The sequence below is a fragment of the Panthera onca genome, chromosome D1, assembly GCF_046562875.1.
Source record: "Panthera onca isolate mPanOnc1 chromosome D1, mPanOnc1 haplotype 2, whole genome shotgun sequence".
NCBI classification, from domain to species: Eukaryota; Metazoa; Chordata; class Mammalia; order Carnivora; family Felidae; genus Panthera; species Panthera onca.
The window spans coordinates 36007747-36013367 of record NC_138348.1 but is presented as its reverse complement, the minus strand read 5'-3'; the positions used below and the strand labels follow the sequence as shown (position 1 = coordinate 36013367).

The following is a 5621-nucleotide window of genomic DNA, read 5'->3' as shown; positions in this document are numbered from 1 at the left end:
GATTTTATATTTACATATGAGTCTTGGTTAAGTTGTATGTTTCTGGAAATTTATCATATTTAATCTGAATTCCTGCATCTTTATTGGTTTAAAGAAAGATGAATCACAAAAGAAAAATAAAAGGAAAATTGTTTAAAGGAAAACTAAAATGAAAATACAGTAAAACCTTGTGTTGCGAGCAACTTATTGCATAAGCGTTCTGCAAGAAGAGCAAACATTTCTAATAAATTTCAAGTTGATAAACAATGTCTTGCAATAAGAGTAGCAGGTGTTGCCACATGTCACATGATCATAACTGTGCCAGTGCTCACTTTCAGCAGCAATGTACTAAAACTGGAACGATACAGAGAAGGTTAGCCGCTGTGCAAGGATGACACAAAAATTCATGAAGCTTCCATGTTAAAAAAAAAAAAAAAGAATTAAGCCAATGGTTCTTCTCTCTCTCTCTCTCTCTCTCTGTGCGGGATTGTGGGTGATCATCTCCCATGCTCAGATGCTCAATCTCAGGCCACAGTCTCGCAGAATCAATGACTTGGAAGGTGCCCACAACTGGCACTGGTGTATTTTTTGTCACTTCAAAGCACCTATGGACAGTCCTTTGTTTTCCATACAAGAGTAAGCTTAGGAATGTTTGCTTCATTCTAGGTCAGGCTGCCTGCAGATATAGACCCTTTCCTCTGCTACCTTATTGCCAGGTACATTGAATACAGTATATGACAAGAGTTTAGTAATACTGCACTGCAGTCAACATCCATGCAAACGTATACAATGGCCCCCATGCAGAAAAGGTTGAAAAGAAAGGCAGTAAGAAGGAGATGGTTAGGATGGAAGTTAAGAAGGAAATTACCAAGGGGCGCCTGGGTGGCTCAGTTGGTTGAGCATCTGTCTTCGGCTCAGGTCATGATCTCACAGCTTGTGAGTTCGAGCCCCTGAGAGCTCGGAGCCTGGAGCCTGCTTCAGATTCTGTGTCTCTCTCTCTTCCCCTCCCTGGCTCATGCTTGCTCTCTCTCTCTCTCTCTCTCTCTCAAATAAATAACCTTAAAAAAATTTTAAAAAGAAGGAAATTGTGGAGAAGTATGAAGTAGGTATGCGCATGACTGAAATTGCAAGGCTTTATAAGAAGTCTACATTTGCATGTGGTCTGAAGAGGAGGAGAAAAAGGCAGAGGAATCCCTCACTTCAAATGAGATTAGGGAGATGTGTAAAATGTGGGAGACAGTGCAAAATTTTATAGAAAAGCACCACCCAAATAAGACTGTAGTGGTGCAAGCGATGAATCTGTTTAATGACAATGCAATGTCACATTTCTGTGAAATAATCAAAAGGAGGCAAAGGCAAGTGCCACTGGACAGATTCCAAAAGAAAAAGATTCCATTGAACCAGTAGATAGCAATGATTCTGTTAGCAATAGTGAATGTTGCCCTGCATAATAACCCTCCCCTCCCTTGTCTCCCTCATACCAGCCACAAAGGTTTTCAAAGGCAAGTGAAGGTTAATTTGTTTTTTTCTTTATATTTTGTATTTTCTTTATTATTTTGTATTATATTACAGTACTATAATCATTTTTATATGAAAATTTGGGGGTTATGGAACAAATCATCTCAATTTCCATTATTTCTTGTGGGGAGGTTCACTTTGATATACAAGTGCTTTGGATTACAAGCATGTTTATGGAATGAATTATGCTCACAAACCAAGATTTTACTGTACTATAATCTTAAAATATGAATATTTTTTTTAAAATCCATATATGAGTCAGGTTATATTGTTGATATAAAGAAGTACTGGGATACCAGGAGTGAATAAGGACTTCAGTCTCTGCGTTGACACTTAATAGTGTGTTACCTGGGATATATCACTTATCCTGAGATTCTGTTTTTCACACACAGAATGGCAGGAAGGACTATATCACTCTTTTTCTTTGAGTATTAGGTGAGATAATCAATATGAAAATATATAGCATTATGAAATGTGATGCAAATATGTAACACCTCAAAGTATTATTTTTATTGTCATCAGATGCTATTTATCAAGATAATTTTATTTTGGATTCTAATAGCCATATTAATATATTATTTTATCTCTCCATGATATACTTGAGAGATTGTTAGTAATCACTTAAATAAATATTAAATATCCACTTTGCAATTTTAAAAGAAAACTTGGAGATAATAGCTTAACTTTTATCATTTTAAACAATTTCTATTAATGATAGTCATAATCAATAATGTCATAATGACAGCCCTACTAGTCATCCACATATATGAGGTGAAGGACTTAAAAATGCTAAGTAACTATTCACAGTATTCTTCTTCTGCACCACTTACTAAATATAAGGGAAGTGGGGGAAACAAAAGCAGACAATTCTACTGAAGCTTCTTTTTTAGAATTGAATTTGCTAACATTGAAATCACAGCCGTTGAACATGTTTTAAGTTTGTGTTAAAGTGAGAAAAGCATGTTGTATTTCCCCATCAGTCTTCAGTAGATTGAGAACAAGCTCTAGGCAAACGGCTGGACAGCTCTGTTCTTCTTTTGGTCTCCTTGAACTGACTCCTCCTTTCCTTCCCTTCTCCGGGTCAGACAGTACAGGTTTTCTATTACATGCTGTTTGCATCCATGCCCAGAAGCATGTCATATACTCAGGGCATTTTCCAAAATACTTTACCTGCATTCCCATCAGAATATCGTGATCCTAACTTCTCCTTCTGGACTGTGCTATTCAATATTCTCTTTGTCATTTGGCTTACAGTTTCCTTTCCTGTGATCTCTGACACATTGCAACAGATTTCCTGCCTCAGCTGAGAATGTGCCTTTCCTTTACTTATAAATCTTCAACTACATCATTGACCAAAAGAATAAACTCCAGGGGCACCTGGGTGGCTCAGTTGCTTAAGCATTGGACTGCAGCTCAGGTCATGATCTCCCAGTTCGTGGGTTCAAGCCCCACGTCAGGCTCTGTGTTGACAGCTCAGAGCAGAGCCTGGAGCCTGCTTCAAATCCCGTGTCTCCCTCTCTTTCCCCCCTCCCCACTCATGCTCTGTCTCTCTGTCTCTCAAAAATAAATAAACATTAAAAAATAATAGAAAAAGAATAAACTTCAAACTGCCTAGGCCAGAATTTTAGGTTTTTTATAAGCTCTCCTCAGGAAAACTTTCTTCTCCTATAATTCAATATAGTAGACCCTTGATATTACTCACATATATTTTAATTCAATCATTTTAACATCATTCATTGTGCTAAGCAATCTAATTCAGCAAAAAAAAAGAGTCAAAGACAGTGAACCCACATTTTCTAATGTTGTGATGTCAGCTAGTTAAATAAGCATAAATACAAATTATCTTAGAATGCTTAAATAGCATAACTATATTTATACACAGATACTTGCTAGTTGCTATGTTTCTTCTTCAATCCAGTATCTCACATGTACCCACTAGATTCACAGAGCATGTGATTCATACTGAAATTCCAACAAATCACTAATCCTTACTTGTGATAACTTGCGGTATTATTTTAAAAGACAAAATTAAAATAATACCGGGTTTTCCATGAATTACATTCACTATAATTGTCTCTCAGAATTTAAAAATTGTATTACCAATACTATTCTCAAGAGCTTTGTTTCATATTTATGTAACATCTTTCTCATTGTTACATGATACTTGTATTTATAACTATCTTATTTCAATCCCTTCCTCATTTACTATTGCCTTATTGTAAGCAATTGCAAAATATAATAACTTAGAGTGGGTTTGAAACAATGTTTATTGATTTTTCTAATATACACTTAAAGATTTTGAAATTGAATAAAAAATTGTCACCCATATACAAAACCGAGTCATTTCATAATGTGACTATATCAGTTGGCTAGGACTATTGCAACAAAGTGCCATTAAGTAGGCAGCTTTAACAAAAGAAATGCATTTTCTCACAGTTCTGAGGGCTAACAGTCTAAGATCAATGTTTGGCAGGGTTGGTTTTTTCTAAGGGCTGGGGAGGAAGGGTCTGTTTTAGGACTCTTCTTGACTTGCAGATGGCCATCTTCTGTGTTTTCATGTTTTCTTCCCTCTGGACATGTGTGTGTCCAAACTTCCTCTTCTTCTAGGGACACAGGTCACACAGAATTCAGGCCCATGCCTGAATGATTCCATTTAACTTGATTACCTCTTAAAGACCTTATCTCCAAATATGGTCACATTATGGGGTTCAGGGGATTAGAACTTCAATATGTGGATTTTTTGAGAGATACAATTAAGTCTATACTAATGCCTGATAGAATATTTTCCTATATGTGATCTTATCTTTTTCTTCATTTTGCCTTTTTAGAACATTTAGAATGTCCACTAATACCTTTTATAATCTTTTCCTAATCCTCCGACTTCTTTTTTTTTTAATTTATGTATTTATTTTGAGAGAGAAAGCACACAAGTGAACAGGGAGAGGCAGAGAGAGAGGGAGAAAGAGAAGTTTAGGTAGGCTCTGGGATGTCAGGGGACCCTGATGCAGGGCTGGATCTCACATGAGACTACAACCTGAGCCAAAACCAAGAGTCAGATACATAACCAACTGAGTCACCCAGGTGTCCGGAATCCCCCTATTTCTTTCCCCACCACCCAATTTAAGGCATTCCTTCCTTCTCTAAATCCTTATAGAATATTAGTTGCATCTCCTCTTAGGGTTATTTGACCATAAAAGAGATGAATTGCTATAACACAAAGGAAAACATTTTGAACGGAAATTTTGTATAACAAAGAAAATTATGTTCTTTATCCTTCATAGAACAGTGATTAGGGGTGCAGAGATGGATCAGTCAGTTGAGCATCCCACTTTAGCTCAGGTCATGATCTCATAGTCTGTGGGTTCGAGCCCCGCATCGAGCTTTGTCCTGACAGCCCGGAGCCTGGAGCCTGCTTTGGATTCTGTGTCTCCCTCTCTCTCTGCCCCTCCCCCACTCACACTATGTCTCTCTCTTTCAAAAATAAATAAACATTAAAAAAAAATAGTGATTAAAAAATAATGTTCCTAACAAACCATTGAGGGTAAGGGAAATAAAAAGAAGAAAAAAAAAATGTAAGGGAATGGTAAGGAAAGAATAAGGAAAAGGAGACTTTAGAGGCATTTTCTTTCTCATTTACTTTTGATGCCAGACAAATTTTCAGTACCAAACATCATACCCCCAAACATACCAAGAATTAGAGTTGATAGAAGGAAAGGAAAAGTGGCTTCTACTATGCTGCAGAGAAGTGCCATGTTTTCAGCCAAAAGGTCTTTCATTAACTCTCAAATTCACTTTAGTTAACTACTACTTTTATATCAAAGGTAACAAGATGCAGTTCAGAAGGAAGCAAGCAGGAAATGAAAGAAAGAGGATGAGAGCAATCAAAGAGGTCAATCAGAAACAAGTCAATTAGAAAACTACAATTTTAAATTGTAATCACCATTTTTTAGTCCCAAATTATCACTATCACTTTATTTTACTTAATAATTAAACTCAAGTTCACTTATTTCTAGGCAAAAGCTGACAAAATAAACATATTCTATGTACATGAACTTAACTATAAATGCAATCAAAGTAACATTTAGCTAAACTAAGTGACTTGCTTTTATCAGATGTCAATAATG

General features: G+C 36.3%; 1 pseudogene; it reads left to right on the top strand.

The window, feature by feature from the left end:
* The first annotated feature begins 304 nt into the window (after positions 1–304).
* LOC132662611 (U6 spliceosomal RNA) lies at positions 305–405 on the top strand (annotated as a pseudogene).
* The last annotated feature ends 5216 nt before the right edge of the window (positions 406–5621 follow it).